The following is a 19,487-nucleotide window of genomic DNA, read 5'->3' on the forward strand; positions in this document are numbered from 1 at the left end:
ACCGATTTGGCTCCAAGTTCAAACATTCCATAATGGCCTGAATCCTTCGACTCAGCAAATGATTGACACAGCTGCTGGCGGAACCATCAACAATAAAACACCTGAAGATGCTTATGAGTTCATAGAAGAGATGTCACTGAATAACTATCAGTGGCAAGTCATAAGGACAAAGCCAACAAAAACAGCCGACGTTTATAACGTTGATTTAGTTACCATGCTCTCTAATCAGCTAGAACTCTTGAATAAGAAAATTAGTAGTTTTCTTAGTTCATCACAGGTTCACCGAGTGATGTAGTGCGAAGCAAGTGGAGGTGGAACAAGCCACTCAGAATACCAACCTTATGGCCACAACATAGATAACGAGCAACTAAATTACATGAGTAACAATCCTCGACCTCAAAACAATCCATATAGTAACACTTACAATGCAGGTTGGAGAACCACCCTAATTTCTTGTGAGGCGGTCAAGGAAATCAGAGACCACCTCCAGGCTACCGACAACCACTCTACCAACAGGAAAAGAAGCCGAACCTTGAAGAGATGCTCTCAAAGTTTATATCGGTGTCAGAAACTCATTTTCAAAATATCGAGACAACACTTAAGAATCAACCAGCATCGATCTAAGGGCTCGAAACTCAGATAGGCCAGCTTTCCAAACTAATCTTCAAACGACCACAAGGTAGTTTGCCCAGTAATACCAAACCTAACCCAAAGGAACGGCTCAACGCAATTAATATTCAAGATGACGAAGGAGTTGTTGAGCCTGAACCAGAACCGAGGCAAGAAACTGTGGTAAGCAGAGGTCAAGGTGAGGTAAGTCATGATAAAAACAATTCAGTGAACGTCGAATATAAACCTCGTGTGCCATACCCCAACGCGATAAGGAAAGACCGCTCAGATGAACAATTTGGTAAATTCCTTAAACTCTTAATAAAATTACACATTAACTTACCGTTTATTGAAGCCCTATCGCAGATGGTCCGCAATGAAATTTTTAAAGGAGCTTTTAGCAAATACGCGGAAGTTGGATGAGGCATCACATGTGGAGCTAAACGCAGTGTGCTCAGCTATTCTACAAAATAAGCTACCGAACAAACTAAAAGATCCAGTGAGTTTTATGATTCCTTGCTTAATTTGTAGTTTAGATGTTAATAATGCATTAACTGATTTAGGGAGTAGTATTAACGTTATGCCCTACAAAATGTTTAAGCAACAAGGTCTCGGGAAACCCAAACAAACTAGGATGAGCATTCAATTAGTAGATAAAACTATAAGATTCCCTAGGGGTATTATTGAAGATGTGCTAGTTAAAATTAATAAATTTATATTTCCCGTTGACTTCATTGTTCTAGACATAGGGGAGGATAGCAACACTCCTTTAATTTTAGGAAGGCCCTTTTTAGCAACTGCTAATCGATTATTGATGTTGGCACAGTTGAACTTACACTCCGCGTGGGAGACGAAACAATCACTCTTCAAGCTCGCAATTCTACTAAAACTGACAATATACTACAACCTTCTTTACAAGAAATGAGCCTGAAGGAAGTACATGAGCCATTCTCAAACAATAATAGAGGACCTATTCAGGAAGATCGAAGGCTACAAATCGAGGAGTTAGATGAACGGTGGACGCATAAACCGAGAACACCAGACAATCCGAATCTCTGACAGAACGAGCTCAATACCTTTCCAAATCAACTTAAGGTTGGAGATAGAGTCTTATTAGATGTCGCAGATCCCCACATTGTCACTACCACACCAAATGAAGAAATCCCTCTTACAGTACTCAGTATTTTCCCATTCAGTAAGGTCGAGGTGAGTCATCCCAAGTTCGGCACTTTTAAGGTAAACACCACCCATTTAAAACCTTATTTTGATGAGATTGATAGCAGGAATGAGAAGTATAAAGTCCTCAAACCACTATGTTCATTCAACGGAAAGGTAAGTCGAGCTTAGACTATAAATAAGCGCTTCTCGGGAGACAACCTGAGCACTAATTGTATTAACTTCTTTAAAATTTAGTCTTCAACATTTAACTTACTAACGGAACTCTTGAGTACAGTTTTTCCACAGAGACACGACCAAGTAGACGGGCGTGCTTATGGCCGTGTGAAAACAGGACAAGGATTTCCCAAACACAGGCTACGATAAATGCCACGGCCGTGTGACATGGCCGTGGTCGAGCCTGCCAAAACAACATAGGCGTGCGACACGCCCATGTCTAGCACCCGTGGTCGAACTTGTCAAATTAACACAGTTGTGCTACATGGCCGCGCGAACCCACACGCCCAAGGTACACGGGCGTGGGACGAATTTCAGATGTGCCCAAATAGGAAAAATGCTAAACACATAGGCATAAATTGGGGAACACAGACGTGTGCCCTGGCCGTGTGGCCCAAAATCTATAAATACCCTGCACTATTCACTTTCTTCCCCATTCAAAAAACCCTAACCCTAGCCGCTGGAAGTTTACACAGCCTCCCTGCCACGCCAATGCACCGCTTCCCACTCCATTTTTTACGCTCAATCCCTCTTCCCTAGCATTTGTTTACTCCTTTCACTTCTATTTTACTTATTTTTAATGCTTAGTATCAACATAAACTTCATATCTTTTGACCTATTTTTCATTTTGCTCATTATTCTATCATTTAATTTGCATTCTTAGGTTACTCATGACATTACTATGCTTATTCTCATGCTATTACCATGCCAATGTCTATCAGTTAATTTGCATTCATAGGATTAGTTATCATACATTTCGTGTTAAATCAAGATTAAGAAAACCTCATACCCATTACATTGCTATTCTCATTCTCATTGCTGTAATGGCTAAGTTTGCTTTATATCAGTAGTCTTGGCTGAAATAAGTTAGTTCAAATTCATGACTTTTTACTTCTTCGAATTTGTTTACCTATTATTATTATTCATTTATCTATTATTATTGTTATTATTATTATTATTATTATTATTATTATTATTATTATTATTATTATTATTATTATTATTATTATTATTATTATTCTTATTCTTTATATTACAGGCTTTTAATGTCATCTTCACGAGGAAAGAAGGCCGTTGTACCTGCTTCGAAGAAGAGAAAAGGAGCGTCATCCTCTACGGGTCCAACCATAGAAATTCGTCACCCTCTCTTTCAGTTCCCCTGGGGCCCCGGGAAGAACTTTTCCAAATCCTTTGGGCCCGACCTTTAATTACGGGCCACTGCATCGACTAGGCTACCGTAGAACAAGTTCAGTTGGCTGATGCAATTCGGGCCCTCCTAACCATCGACCCTTGGGAGCTATTCTTTGGGATCATCGAGCCAACATACCTTGGCTCATGATGGAACTATGCTCAATATTCCATCTTCAGACCGTAATGACGAACTACGATAATCCCAGCACGATCCAATTTCTCCTAGGCGGATTAACCCTCCAACTAAGCTTCCCAGAGTTCGATGCTGCACTGGGTTTATATACAAGAAGTTTAAGGAGGAGAATGATTTAGACACTCTTAGTCGCCACATACACTTCTCCTCCTCGAAGTGCTGGCACACTTTGACCCCTAGCGCGGCCTCCTACAATCTCAGCCGCTCCAAGGCATCAGTTCTCCCACCTTCCCTGAGGTACCTATATGCTATTTTGGCTCACACGATTACAGGGAGGCGAGAGAGCACTGGCGTTGTCAACACTCACGACGCCTACTTCTTATGGTGCATGTTGCACGGGCACATCAACCTCGCCTATTTCATCACCCTCGCGATTCAGCACCAGATGGAGCGGCATCAGAAGGGGGTCATCTCCATTGGCCCCTACGTGACTCGACTGGCGAGACACTTTGGGCTCCTGAACACCGCGGGCCAAGAATCATCCCTCACCCTCATCGGCTAGATGTCTCCACAAGGCATCTCGAGCATGCTTAGCATGAGGATAATCGAGAGGCGTCGAGGAACCTACCCTCCCTAGTATCGTCTCACCCAATCTACCGAGGAGGAAGCCTACGAGGACATTCCTGATGATGTCCCCCCACAGGACAAGGACCCACCGACTCAGCCCTAACCACCCTCTCGTCCAGTTCATGCGGCGGCTTCATATGCTGACATGTCTGAGCGCCTCACTCGATTCGTCCAGTCCCACCTCGCGAACCATCTAGGGATGAAGATGTTTAAAAACATTTATTTATAATTTTATTTTTTTAAAATTTTATTAAAACAACTTTTTATTTTGGTTAGATTTTAGAATTTTATTTTTAATTATTAAATTCAGTTATTTCTATATGAGTAATTATTCTTCCTAATATCCCCTAAAAAGTTCCTGATTTTATTACAGTTATATAGAGCTCTTAAGCTCATCATCACATAGGAACTAAAACTTCACCGGGAAAGGTTCTCCATGACTGCCATGTCTTGCTCAACCACGACCATAACTACCACTAGATATAATATTCTTTTGGCGTAGGACTTATGGACTAATGAACCTCTACGACCGCCGGAGTTCCCTCCTCCACTCTCGAACCGATTACTCTACAAAACTCCAGTTCGAGGAATTCATCATACAGGACGTTTCACTTCTCTCCCTCTCTTATTCTTATACTCTAATATCTATCTTTGTACATTGAGGGCAATGTACGTCTTAAGTGTGGGGGGATATGTATTTCATTATCAGAAAAATCCTTGAATGATTGCCTTGTTCTCTTGAAAAGCTTTCATATCATATTTAGGATAAATTTTAATTGATTTATGATTTTGATTGATATATCTTGAATTAAAACAAAGGCAATTAGGCATTGATTGTTTAAACTTTAAGGCATTAAAGAATCAAGCATGATAAGTTGATTTTTAAGAAATTAAAATCTTAGGTTGTTTCCCCAAAGTTTAGGTATTACTTTGAGTCGGAATTCACAAGTTTTAAACATCAAAAAGCCATAATATTTGTGAGATTTTTGAGCCTTTTGAGCATCTATTAATTTTTTTATGCTGACTTTTATTATTGCTTTGAGTGCGTCAATATTGAACTATTATTCTAGAACTTGCTTGATTATACATGTCGAGACCACACCATTTGATTTGATATGTCAAAATGATTAAGGCACTTAAGATTAACCCACTCATGCCATGAAAAGCCTACCTCCACGATTAACCCTTAGTAACCCCCTTGAGCCTAACAAAGTCATTCCTTGTATTACCTTTAATATTAACCATTAACTCATTATTTTTGAAATCCCCTAAATTAACCCCTATTTTTGTCGAGATTTGAGTTGAATAAATTGCTTAGCTATGCCTTGTTCTTAATAGTTAATCTATGTTATTTTATTTAACTTGTTCATAAAAAAAAACAATGTATACACATTAGTAATTCCATATTCTAAGAAAAGCTCTGTTGTACGCAATTAATAACTAGCTATTTTTCTAGTTAGGTAATTTTTCAATTCAATCTCGATTCTAATCCTTTCTTTCAGCTTGTGACCACACCCCCTAACCAAGCCTCATTACAACCCTCTAAAGACCTTTTGATTGATGTATCATCTTAAATTATAGTGGTGGAGATTTGATTTTCATGCAAGCCTATGGTAATGACTTTCTTTATTAACTATTTAGTGCTTCATTAATTGTCCTTAAACACCTCAAGTGATTTGAGTGAATCTTTAGTGAGAATGTGAAACTCTGTGATATTCTGAATCAAAGGTAATTACTTAGATAAGGGGAGACACCTATGTTTTCGGAATAAAATGATCAACTTGGAATGATTGAAACTGTGATGTTCTTTTAGTTGAATTCTCAATGTATGATTATGTATGGATTATTTTGAGTTATTATCGATAGAAATTATAAGTTGAGAAGAATTTATTTTGATCATGAGTTGAGAATTTTGCTTGAGGATAAACAAATGCTTAAGTGTGGGGGTATTTGATAAACCGTAATTTATACATATTTTTACCCCATGCTTAACGCATTTTATGGATGATTTTCCATTAGAATTGGTGAATTCGATGCTCCTAATGCTTTAATTTCATGTTTTATACCTAAGAGATCATAGGAACGAGAAACGGGCCAAAAATGGAGAAAATGGGCCAAAGTACGAAATCAACACGGCCTGGACCTAGACACATGGGTAGACCACATGGTCGTGTCAATTTGAAAGGCTCGAACACGGCCTGAAGTAATCGAACACGGCCGTGTCACACGGGCGTGTCCCTGCTGAGCCCAAGTTGAGTCCAATTCAGAAAAGGTTAATTTTGAAAGCTCTTAGGCATTCCAAAGCCTATAAATACACCCTAGAGGAGGAAGAAAAGGACACACGGAGTAGGGGGTAAAGAATTACTCCAAGAAAGCCGATTGATCCATCTCAGAAGCGGATTCATCATCAAGACTAAAGATCTCTCCTCAATTTCCCTTCAGGAGTTTTGGGTTTTCTTTATGTTTTGTATTCTTTATCATTCTAAGATGTTTTCTTATTTAGTTATGAACTAAAACCCCTAAATACCTAAGGGGAATAAAACCTAAGATGAATCTTGTTATTATTTTTTGAATCGTATGATAAATATTTAACTTGTTCTAATTATGTGTTCTTAATTCTTGTTTTGATATCCCAGGATATTGATTCAAGATAAGCTCTTACTCAGAGTAGGAATAGACCCTGTTTAAGAATACATTTTTCATAATTGAACAGAATTGATTGCGCGCCTAAACATAGGGTGACAAGATTTTGCCGGATTAGGGTGAAACCTAATAAAGGGATCCATAGATCGAGTTAATGCAACCTTAGGGTGTTAATTAGAGAAAATTCTCAATTATTCAATCTAGGGATTAGACGTTATTAGTCTTGAATAGGGATAATAACATAACTTAGGGATCTCTATGGAACAAGTTGAATGAATAAATCGTCCGATTCGGAGCCAGAATAACAAGTAAAGTCTAGGTGGATTTTTCCTTAGGTATTGCCTTCATTTAATTGATTTTCCCAAAAGCAATTCCCCAATTCTATTCTCTGTGAGTTCTTAGTTTAGATAATTAGTTAGTTTAAACAAAAACCTTTTTATTCTTAGGCTAGATAATTAACAGACAGCCATTACTAGTACTTTTAGTTCCTTTGGGTTCGACAATTCGGTCTTGCTAAAACTATACTACTATTCGATAGGTACACTTGCCTAGTGATAATAGTTAGTTTCAAGAACGAGTAATTATAAATATTTAAAACCTATCACGAAATCAAGCGATCACAATCATTTTTCCACTTTTTACCTTTTGTTTGGCTGAATACTTTCCTTTCTCTCTCTCAAATCCTTTCAGCTTTTGTTGGTCGATTATCTTCTTCTTCTTCTTCCCTCTTCCAATCGGTTTCTTATTGACCAATTTCTTCTCTTTTTCTAGCTTTCTCAATCGGTTGTGCTTGGCAGAATACCACTCTTTCTTTTACCCTCTTTGTGCTGACTCTTCTCTCTTCTTCTCTGTCAATCTTGGGGGTAATTACTACTATTCAATTTTTCTCACTCTTTTTCCCTTTCTGCCATATGAATAGTTTTCATCTAACACCTTCTTTTGCTGCTGACAATTGCAGGGTTGTGGTTATGCTAGCTCTGTCTCTGTCGTAGTGGGTGATCATTCTGGGGATAGTAGGCCGATTGCTTCCCTTCCTTATTCTCGATTTTACACCTTTGGTAAGTGGTTGTGCTCTTGGTTCACGCTATGTGTGTATACTATGTTAGTTAATAAGTTCGTTTAGAATGGAGGTAATCTCTAAAGAAGTTCGTAATCGATCTCATATATCGGATTAAGTGTGTGATCTTCATTTGGGATAAATATTAAGATAAGATGTTAACCCTATTGTCAAATAATTAATGGAGTATCTTGATTGAATGTAGGTTTTGGTGATCGTGTGCTTTTTGTGCATTTTCGTAGCAAGGTGTGTAAAAACACTGCCCTTAATCTTAGATCGGCAAAACTCGAAATAAGTGATCGTTGATGTTACACGGGCGTGCGCTCGCTCGTGTGGTTGTCTGAATGCCTAAACTTGGGCGTATAATTGTTGAGTCCGACCATGAGCGATTTCATAGAACGAGGTCGTTTTGGGCCATTTTGGGTCGAACTGGGCCCTGTAGGCCCTACGAGCACGGGGGCCCCATACTGGTAAACCACACGAATGTCTGAAGAATAGTCTGTGTAATCTACATGGCCAAGGCCATTTCTAGGCTATGTGGGCCACACGGGCGTGTGGGCCCACATGGGTCGTAATATGGGCAGAGGGCTCATTTTTACCTTTTGACTGTTCAGGTTGCACGGGTCGCCCGAGACGACTGTGGACCTACTGTTGGGTTGGTAAGTGTACCTAGACCCCCTAATTGACAAAATAACTGAAATGCCCGTACATGTTAAAATGAGTGATATGCCCCTATGAGATGTATGATTATGTTTGAGGGTGCCATTTTATATATGTTAATCACATGTATGATATTATGACATGATACATGATATGTTGCATGGGGATGGGATTTATTGTGATTGGAGGAAGTGTACTATACTGTCAGCTCTGCTGCAACTACTGATTAGTGCCACAATCGGTACTACTTAGAGTGTAAGGATGGTTGAGGTTGATTTTATACCCACATGGAGTGTAGGGTTAGATGGAGATGGAATGTAGAGGTTGGTGGGGTAGGATTTATTGATTGCATATATGCACTGTACTGTTACTGAGATGGGCTCAGGCCCACACTGATACTGATACTGTAATGGGCTAAGGCCCTGACTAAAACTGAACCACGACTGAATTGGGCTTAGGCCTAGATTATATATGCTCTCTGGTTGATTATCTGATATGAGATTACACATTAGGTTTTCAAAACTAACCCCTTTGTTTATCTGTACAGGTAATCCCCAGGCTTAGGCAGGTCGTTGCTGCGAGGGACTCGAAGGTGGCCATACAACTGCACGGACTTTCTTATTGGGTTTTAAATTACAAATATTTTTATTTTGGGTATTTCAAATGTAATAAGGCCTCTATAATTTTTAATCTTTAAGTTTGGGGTTTTATTTACATTGATGTATATCTGCTAGTAGTAGGATACGAGTTTTCAGAAAGATAAATGTTTTTCTCAAATCACCACGTTTACGCAACATGTTTTTAGAAGCTTCCGCAAGAAATAATGTTTTAAAATTAATAATAAATTTAATATGGTTACATTTTTGTCAAACGACTTGAGCTTTGAAAATAAACGGGATATCCTCAAATCTTTACTAAAGACCACAAAGAGGTTAAATATAGAACGGGTTTTTCAATGATATTGTACTTTGTGAAAACACTTCAATATGACATCGCCGGATTCGGCCATAACGTCTTGGCTGGGTTTGGGGTGTTACATCCCAGGAAATAACTTGAACCTTGAATTAAACAACAAAACCTTCTGACCTTCTTTAAACTCGCGAGGTTGTATATGACTATCATGCCATCTCTTTGATCTTTTTTTTACATATTTTGGCATTCTCATAGGAAAACAACCTTAGCTCTTCCAACTCATCAAGTTGTAACATCCTTCTCTCACCGGCTTACTTAAGATCAAAGTTCAACTGCTTTAAAGCCCAGTGAGCTCTATTCTCCAACACTAATGGCTAATGACATGCCTTTCCAAAGACTAACCTATAAGAAGTCATTCCTAATGTTGTCTTGAATGCTGTTCAATAGGCCCATAATGCATCATCGAGCCTTCGAGACCAATCTTTTCTGCTAGGGCGTACTACCCTTTCAAGGATACCTTTGATTTCACGGTTCACTCTTTCAACTTGCCCATTAGAATAGGGGTGATAGGCAGTAGCAACCTTGTGCTTCACATCATATTTGTCAAGCAACCACTTAAGCCATTTGTTCACAAAGTGAGAACCTTCATCACTAATAATAGCTCTTGGTGTCCCAAATCATGTAAACACATGCTTATATAGGAATTGCATAACTATCTTAGCATCATTTATAGGGTATGCTTCAGTTTCAACCCACTTGGATACATAGTCCACAGTAACTAAGATGTATTTTTCCCACACGAAGAAGGAAATGGACTTAAAAAGTAAATGCCCCATACTTCGAACAATTCAATCTCCAAAATATTTGTCAAGGGCATCTCATTCCTCCTTGATATATTTCTGCTCCTTTGGCATTTTCACAGTTCTTCACATAAGCATAAGCATCTTTAAATATTGTAGGCCAAAAGAAACATGCTTGCAAAATCTTAGCTGCAGTACATGAACCACCAAAGTGTCCTACACTTGGAGATGAATGGCAATGATACAAGATCTTAGCAATCTTACTTTCAGCTATACACTTTCGGATTATATTACCTACACACTGTTTAAACAAAAACGGATCCTCTAAAAAATAATACCGACTATCATGAAGGAGTTTTTACTTTGTTAGTATGTCATTTCTCGAGGAATTATTCCACGTACAAGATGATCAGCTATTTGATTTTCGACACCTTTTCTGTATTGGATTTCAAGGTCAAATTCTTGGAGTAACAGTATCCAACGAATTAGCCTCAGTTTTGCATCTTCTTCGTGAGCAAGTATTTAATGGCCGCATGGAAAGTAAATACTGTAACTTTGGTATCTATAAGATATGAGCAAAATTTATCAAAAGAAAAAACTATAGCAAAGAGTTTCTTTTCAGTTACCGTATAATTGAGTTGGGCTCCCGTCAAAGTTCTACTTGCATAATAAATAGGGTGAAACACTTTGTTTCTTCTTTGACCCATCATAGCTCCAACAGCATAATCACTTACATCGTACATCAACTTAAAAGGTGAGCTTCAATCAGGTGTAACAATTATTGGAGCTAAGATTAACCCTTTTTTTAGATCTTCAAAAGCTTCCAAACATGCTTGTTGAAATCAAACACTATATCTTTCTCTAACAACAAACACAACGGTTTAGAAATTTTTGAGAAATCTTTGATAAACCTTCAGTAAAAACCGATATGGTCTAAGAAACTTTTAACTCCTTTCACATTAATTGAAGTATGTAATCTTCCAATTACATCCACCTTTTCTTTATCGAATTCAATTCCTCTCTTTGAGATTTTATGCCCTAAGACAATCCCTTCCGTAACCATAAAATGACATTTTTCCCAGTTAAGGACAATATTCGTCTCTTTACATCTCTCCAGTACCTTAGCCAAATTACTTAAATAAATATCATAAGTGTTACCAAAAATAGAAAAATCATCCATGAAATTCTCAACAAAATTTTCAAACATATCAGTGAATATTGCCATCATGCGTCATTGAAATGTTGCAAGTGCATTGCATAAACCAAAAGGCATTCTCCTAAAAGAAAATGTACCATATGGACAAGTAAAGGTTGTTTTATGTTGGTCCTCTAGAGCTACAACTATTTGGTTATATCCCGAATAGCCATCTAAAAAATAATAGAATTCATTACCTGCTAGTCAATCTAACATCTGATCCATAAAAGGCAACGGAAAATGGTCCTTTCGAATGGCTTTATTCAATTTTCTGTAATCAATACAGATTCTCTGACCAGTAATAGTTCTCATTGGAATCAACTCGTTATGCTCATTTTCAACAATCGTGATTCCACCTTTCTTCGACACACACTGCACTGGACTTACCCACGAACTATCTGAAATAGGATAGATGATTCTTGCATTTAACCATATGATCATTTCCTTTTTCACAACTTCTTTCATAATCGGATTGAGCCTCCTTTGCCCATCAATTTGAGCTCTTTCACCTTCTTCTAGAATAATTTTATGCATGTAAAAAGAAGGGCTTATACATCAAATATCAGCTATGGTCCAACCAATTACTTTCATAAATTTTTTTAGAACAGTAATTAGTTACTTCTTTTGATCTTTCGTCAGTTCTAATAAAATAATCACCAGCAAAGTAGAACAGTCACCTAAATACATGTATTTCAAATGGGAAAGAAGCACATTTAGTTCGAGTTTAGGTGGTTCTTCAATTGACAACGTGGGTTGCACAAATTCTCTGACTTCTAACTCCAACGGTTCAAGCAATGTGGATTGAATAAAATTTCTCGAATTGGCTTCCATCAAAGCAATGTTTTCTTTGCCTTTTTCATCCCTAAAGGGTCAAGATCTAAGGCTTTCTCCAATGGATCTTTTTCAAAATTTTTTTCCATAGAAACCAAGGTTTCTATCTCTTCCATAACTGAACACTTTTCTGCTGGATCGAGGAATTTCATCGCTTTAAGAATGTTAAAGGTTATCTGATCGTCTGGAACTTGCATGGTGAGTTCACCTTTCTGCACATCAAGTAATGTTCTTCTTGTGGCTAAGAAAGGTCTCCCAAGGATGATCGACATTTCCTTATCTGCTTCAAAATCTAGGATAATGAAATCAGCAGGAAAAATAAATTTATCGACTCTTACCAAAACATCCTCGATCTTTCCTTCGGGATATGCTAAAGATCAATCTTCTAGTTGAGGCGTCACAGTTGTAGGTCTTACTTTATCTATCCCTAGCATCTTGAAAATAGACTTACGCATCAAGTTGATACTCACACCTAAGTCACACAAAGCTTTACCACAGTAAGATTCACTAATGTTACAGGGTATAGTAATGCTTCCTGGGTCTTTCAATTTCGGTGGCAGTTTGTTCTGTAGGAATGCACTGCACTCCTTCGTCAAGGCAATAGTCTCATACTCACTCAGTCGTTTCTTCTTGGACAATATATCCTTCATAAACTGCACATAATTCGACATTTATTTTAAAGCCTCCACCAACGGAATATTGATGTGTAACTGCTTTAGAACATCCAAAAACTTCTTGAATTGCACCTCATGTTTCTACTTGTGTTGTTGCAATCTTTGTAGATATAGAGGTGGTGGAACTTTCGGTTGAACTGGATAACTCTTTCAAGTAGGTAAATCTGTATCCAAAGAAGATGTTAAAGTATCTGAATTCACTAAGTTAGGATTTACCTTGTCAGTCTTTACAGATTCTAATTCCTTTCGTGTAGGAATTTCAACAGCTGGTTGATTCTTCTTGTAACATCCTGATAAACCGTAATTTATACATATTTTTACCCCATGCTTAACGCATTTATGGTTGGTTTCTCCTCAGAATTGGTGAATTTGATGCTCCTAATCCTTTAATTTTATGTTATATACTTAGGTGAGCATAGAAGAATAAAAAGAGCAAGAAACGGGCTGAAAACAGAGAAAATAAACCCACATGGGAAAACAACACGGCCTGGACTTCCTCACACGGGCGTGTCACACGGCCATGTCCCTTTGACAAGGTCAAAGCATGATTTACACGGGTAGATCACATGCCTATGCCCATTTAACAGCCTTGACCACGGCCTTAAGCAATCACACACGGGCGTGTCCCTGTCGAGTCCAAGTTTAGTCCAATTCGAAAAAGGCCAATTTTGAGGGCTCTTAGGCATTCCAAAGCCTATTTAAACACCTGATGAGCCACTTAAACAGGGGAGGCACAGGAGGAAGCAAGGAATTGCTCAAGTAAAGTTGATCGATCCATCTCAGAAGCCGGATTCACCATAAAGACTGAATATCTCCCTTCAAATTCCCTCAAGAGTTTTGGGATTTCTTATGTTTTGTTATTTTTATTCTTTTGAGATGTTTTCTTTCATTAGTATGAACTAAAACCCCTAAATACCTAAGGGGAATGAAACCTAAGACGGATCTTGTTATCATTATCTGAATTGTATGATAAATATTTGACTTGTTCTTAATTATGTGTTCTTAATTCTTGTTTTGATATTTCAGGATATTGATTCAATTTAAGCTCTTATTCAGAGGAGGAATAGACCCTGTCTAAGAGTAAATTTGTCATAATTAAGCGGAGTTGGTTGCGCGTCTAGAGATAGGGTGACAAAATTTTACCGGATTAGGGTGAAACCTAATAAAGGGATCCATAGATCGAGTTAATGCAACCTTAGGGCATTAATTAGAAAGAGATTTCAATTATTCAAACAAGGTTTAGACGTTGTTAGTCTCGAGAGAGATAATAATATAACTTAAAAAATCTCTACGGAACAAGTTGAATGAATAAATCGTCCGATTCAGAGTCAAATAACAAGTGAAGTCTAGGTGGAATTTTCCTTAGGTATTGTCTTAATCAATCGAGTTTTCCAAAAAGTATTTTCCCCAAATTTCTTTTCTGTGATTTCTTAGTTTAATTAATTAGTTAGCTAAACAAAACCTTTTTTATTTTTTAGGCAAGATAATAAAAAGAAAGTTGATACTAGTACTTTTAGTTTCTTTGGGTTCGATAATCCGGTCTTGCTAAAGCTATACTACTGTTCGATGGGTACACTTGCCTTCATCGTGATAATAGTTAGTTTTAAGAACGATTCATTATAAATATTTAAAACCTGTGACGAATATCATGTATCAAGTTTTTGGCGCTGTTTCCGGGGAACTAAGATATTAGGAACACTCGATCTTTATTACTTTAACCATTTTACTTTTATAGCAATTTAAATTTTTATTTTATTTTCTAATTCTTCATTTATTTTCTTCTGACAGGTTTTTCTAGTTTATGACCAGAAGAAACCCATCAAGATCACTACTTTTTGACGGTGAGATCGACCACACAGTTCGCAGGAACTGGACAGAAATAAGGCGAAGCCCAAGATACACAGAGGATGAGCAAGAGGACGATACTTCAACCACAACCGAGGAGATGGTTGAAAGCCAAGAAAATCCGCTACCTCCTGCGATTGCTGCTAATTCAATAAATCAGAATTCTATTCCACGCACTATGCATGATTATGCTAAACCTAATTTAATAGGAACTGAGTCAAGTATAGTTAGACCTGCTATTGCTACAAATAATTTTGAACTGAAACCTAACACAATTCAAATGATACAACAGTTTGTTCAGTTTGATAGTTTGCAAGACGAGGATCCCAATGCTCACTTGGAAAATTTCCTAGAATTTTGTGATACCTTTAAAATTAATGGCATTTCTGATGACTCCATCAGCCTTCGGTTATTTCCCTTTTCGTTAAGGAATAAGGCTAAACAATGGTTGAACTCGTTACCATGAGGGTCAATCACTACTTGGGAAAAAATAACCGAAAAGTTTTTATTAAAATATTTTCTGCCAGCAAAAACAGCTAAATTACGTAATGATATCTCTTCTTTTGTGCAGATGGATTTAGAAACACTCTACGATGCATGGGAGAGATACAAGGACCTTTTGAGAAGGTGCCCTCACCATGGGTTACCGATTTGGCTACAGGTTCAAACGTTTCATAATGGCCTGAATCCTTCGACTCGGCAGATGATTAATGTAGCCATTGGAGGAACCATCAATAATAAGACACCTGAAGATCCCTATGAATTTATAGAGGAGATGTCACTGAATAACTATTAGTGGCAAGTCATGAGGACAAAGCCAACGAAAATAGTCGAAATTTATAACGTCGGTTCGGTCACCATGCTCTCTAATCAGGTAGAACTCTTGAATAAAAAAATTGATGGTTTTCTTAGTTCTTCACAGGTTCACCCAGTAATGTAGTGTGAAGCAAATGGAGGTGGATCGAGCAATTCAGAATACCCACCTTATGGCCACAACATGGAGAACGAGCAGTTAAATTACATGGGTAATAATTCTCGATCTCAAAACAATCCTTATAGCAATACTGACAATGCAGGTTGGAGGAATCACCCAAATTTTTCATGGGGAGGCCAAGGAAATCAGCAACCACCACCTCCTCCAGACTTTCAACAACCATCATACCAGCAAGAGAAAAAGCCGAACCTTGAGGAGATGCTAACCAAATTCATCTCGGTGTCAGTGACTCATTTTTAGAATACCGAGACGGCATTCAAAACTCAACAAGCATCAATCCAGGGGCTCGAAACTCAGATTGGACAGCTCACCAATTTGATTTCTGAATGACCACAGGGTAGCCTGCCAAGCAACACTGAATCTAACCCAAGGGAGCAACTCAACGCAATTGCCATTCAAGATGAGGAAGGGTTAGTGGCAAAACCAATGCCAGAACCGGTGGTAAGCGAAGGTAAGAATGAGGTAGGCCAAAACGAACAAAAATCAGTAAGTACAGAATATAAACCTCGTGTACCATACCCCAATGCAACAAGGAAAGACCATTCAGACGAACAATTTGGTAAATTCCTTAAACTTTTAAAGAAACTACATATTAACTTACTGTTTATTGAAGCACTTTCGTAGATGTCAAACGCATTCAAATTTTTAAAGAAGCTTCTAGCAAATAAACGAAAGTTGGATGAAAGGTCGCATGTGGAGCTGAACGCGGTTTGCTCAGCCATTCTTCAGAATAAGCTACCCAACAAACTAAAAGATACAGGGAGTTTTACGATTCCTTGTTTAATTGGTAGTTTAGATGTTAATAATGCGTTGGCTGATCTAGGGGCTAGTATCAATGTTATGCCTTACAAATTGTTTAAGTAACTAGCTCTAGGGAAACCCAAACAAACTAGGATGAGCATTCAATTGGCTGATAAAACCATTAGATTTCCTGGGGGTATCATTGAAGATGTTCTTATTAAGATCGATAAATTTATATACCCAGTAGACTTTGTTGTTCTAGACATAGAAGATGATATCAACGCACCCTTAATTTTAGAAAGGCCCTTTTTAGCAACCGCCAGAACAATTATTGACGTTGGCACAGGTGAACTCACACTTTGTTTGGGAGATGAAACAATCACCCTTTAAGCCCGTAATTCGAATAACACATCAAAAATCGAAGGTGATTGTACAAATCATTCGGCTAAAACTAAACATATGGTGTAACCTTCTTTGCAGGAAACAGGTCCGAAAAACATACATAAGCCAAGCAACAACAAAAAACCCATCCATGAAGAACGAAGGTTACAAATCGAGGAACTAGATGAATGGCGGACACATAAACCAAGAAAACACGATAAACTAAAACCACGTCATGATGAGCCTAATTCTTCCAAAAATCAACTTCAAGTTGGAGACAAAGTACTATTAGATGCAGCAGATCCTCGAATCGCCACTTCTGAACTGAATGAAGAAACCCCTCTTACGGTAACTAGCAATTTTCCATACGGTACGGTCGAGGTAAATCACCCCAAATTCGGCACGTTCAAGGAAAATAGTACTCGTCTTAAACCTTATGTTGATAAAATTTATAGTAGGAATGAGGAGTATAAACTCCTCGAACCACCATAATCATTCACCAGAGAGGTAAGTCGATCTTAAACTATAAATAACCGCTTCTCGGGAGGCAACCCGAGCACTAACAATACTAATTTCTTTAAATTTTAGCTTTAACATCTAACATACTAACCGGCTCATGGAACGCAGGCTTTCTAAAGCACACACGGCCAGGCACACTGGCGTTCCATAGGCCGTGCACATACCACGGGATGCAACACGGCCGTGCGATACGGCAGTGTGAAAACAGGGCAAAAATTTCTTCCCCGACACGGGATGCGATAAGTAGCTATGGCCGTGCGACATGGCCGTGGGCGAAACTACCAAAATAACACGGGCGTGCAACACACCCGTGTTTTGAAACCGTGGGTAAGCCTGTCAATTTAACACGGGCGTGGGAGAAGCGAGCGGAGATTGACGTGGCCATGCAACATGGTCGTGTACACCAATGCACCTAATTTTGAAAACTACGAAATGCATGGGCTGAGATTAGAGCACACGGGCGTGCCCCACAGCCGTGTGCCCCAATTTCTCTATAAACACCTATTATTTATTTTATTTTATTTTTATCTCTATATTTTGAAATTATTTTTTTATTTCCTTTTAATACTATTTTATCTTGAGTTTTTACAATTTTTATTCTTTGACTATTTCACTACGAGTAATTATGTTTCAGTATACCTCTTAAAGAGTTCCTGATTTTATCACAGTCAGAAAGAGCTCCAAAGCTCATCCTTGCATAGGAACTAAAAACACCCCCGGGAAAGGTTCTCCACGACTGCCATGTCCTGCTCAACCACGACCATAGCTACCACCAGATATAATATTCTTTTGGTGCAGGACTTATGGACTAATGAACCTCTACCACCACCGGAGTATCCTCCTCCACTCTCACGCCGATTATCCTCCAAAACTCCAGTTCAAGGAATTCATTCATCATTCAGGAAGTTTCACTTCTCTTCCTATCTTATGATTATAAATCTATATTTTTCATCATATTTATCTTTGTACATTGAGGGCAATATACATCTTAAGTGTGGGGGAGTCTTTTATATCATCATTAGAAATCCCTGAATTGTGTCTTATTCTCATGTAAATCATTTATATCACTATTAGAATGAATTTTAATTAATTTATGATTTTTATTGATATGTCTTGAATTGAAACATAGGCATTTATGCATTGAATGTTTAAACTTTAAGACATTAGGGAATCAAGCATGATAAGTTGATTTTTGAAGAATTAAAAACTTTTAGGTTGTTTTTCCCAAGTTTAGGTATTATCTTGAGTTGAAATTCATAGGTTTAAACATCAAAAAGTTATAATTTTTGTGAGATTTTGAGCCTTTAGAGCATCTATCATTTCTTTCATGCTCACTTTTATTGTTGCTTTAAGTGCGTCAGTATTAAATTGTTATTCTAGAACTTGCTTGATTATACATGTCAAGACCACACCATTTGAGTTGATATGTCAAAATGATAAAGGCACTTAGGTTTAACCCACTCACTCCACAAAAGCCTACCTTCATAATTAACCCTTAGTGAACCCCTTTGAGCCTAACAAGCTATTAATTGATTTACCCTCAATATTAACCCATAAACCATTATTGTTGAAATCCCCTAATTTGACCCCTATTTTTGTTGAGATTTGATTTGAACTAATTGCTTAGCTATGTTTTGCTCTTCTATGTAGCTAACTTGTTCTTAAAAAAAAATTCATACTTGCATATTAGTAGTAATTCAGTATTGTTGAGCCGCAGTATCTAAATTCCATCTTCTGAGAAGAAGCTCACTTGTACTCAATTGATGTTTAATTACTTTTTCTAGTTAGGCAATTTTTCAATTCAATCTTGATTCTAACCTTTTATTTCAGCTTGTGACCACACCCCCTAACTAAAGCCACGTTACAACCCTTTAAAAACCTTTTGATTGATGTTCATCTCAATATATAGTGGTGGAGATTTGATTTTCATGCAAGCATATGGTAATGACTTCTCATTATTGACTATTGAGTGCTTCATGTATTATCCTTATACACCTTGAGTGATTTGAGTGAATCTTTAGTGAGGATGTGAAAATCTGTGATATTTTGAGTCGAAGGTAATTACTTAGATGAGAGGAGACACCTATGCTTTCATGATAAAATACTCAACTTGGAATGTTTGAAACTTTGATGTTCTTTCAGTCAAATCCTCAATGTATGATTACTTATGGATTATTTTGAGATATTATTAATAGGAATTATAAGTTAAGAAGAATTTATTTTGATTGTGAGTTGAGGGTTTTCCTTGAGGACAAGCAAATGCTTAAGTGTGGGGGTATTTGA

The 19,487-nt window shown here is 37.7% G+C and overlaps 1 non-coding gene across 1 annotated transcript; it reads right to left on the reverse strand.

Moving 5' to 3' along the window:
• Positions 1-15,107: 15,107 nt before the first annotated feature.
• Positions 15,108-15,214, reverse strand: LOC128295954 (small nucleolar RNA R71). Its single transcript, XR_008286502.1, has one exon. It is a non-coding gene; the product is annotated as a small nucleolar RNA R71 (small nucleolar RNA).
• Positions 15,215-19,487: the final 4,273 nt, after the last annotated feature.

Source organism: Gossypium arboreum, chromosome 7 (genome assembly GCF_025698485.1).
Source record: "Gossypium arboreum isolate Shixiya-1 chromosome 7, ASM2569848v2, whole genome shotgun sequence".
NCBI lineage: Eukaryota > Viridiplantae > Streptophyta > Magnoliopsida > Malvales > Malvaceae > Gossypium > Gossypium arboreum.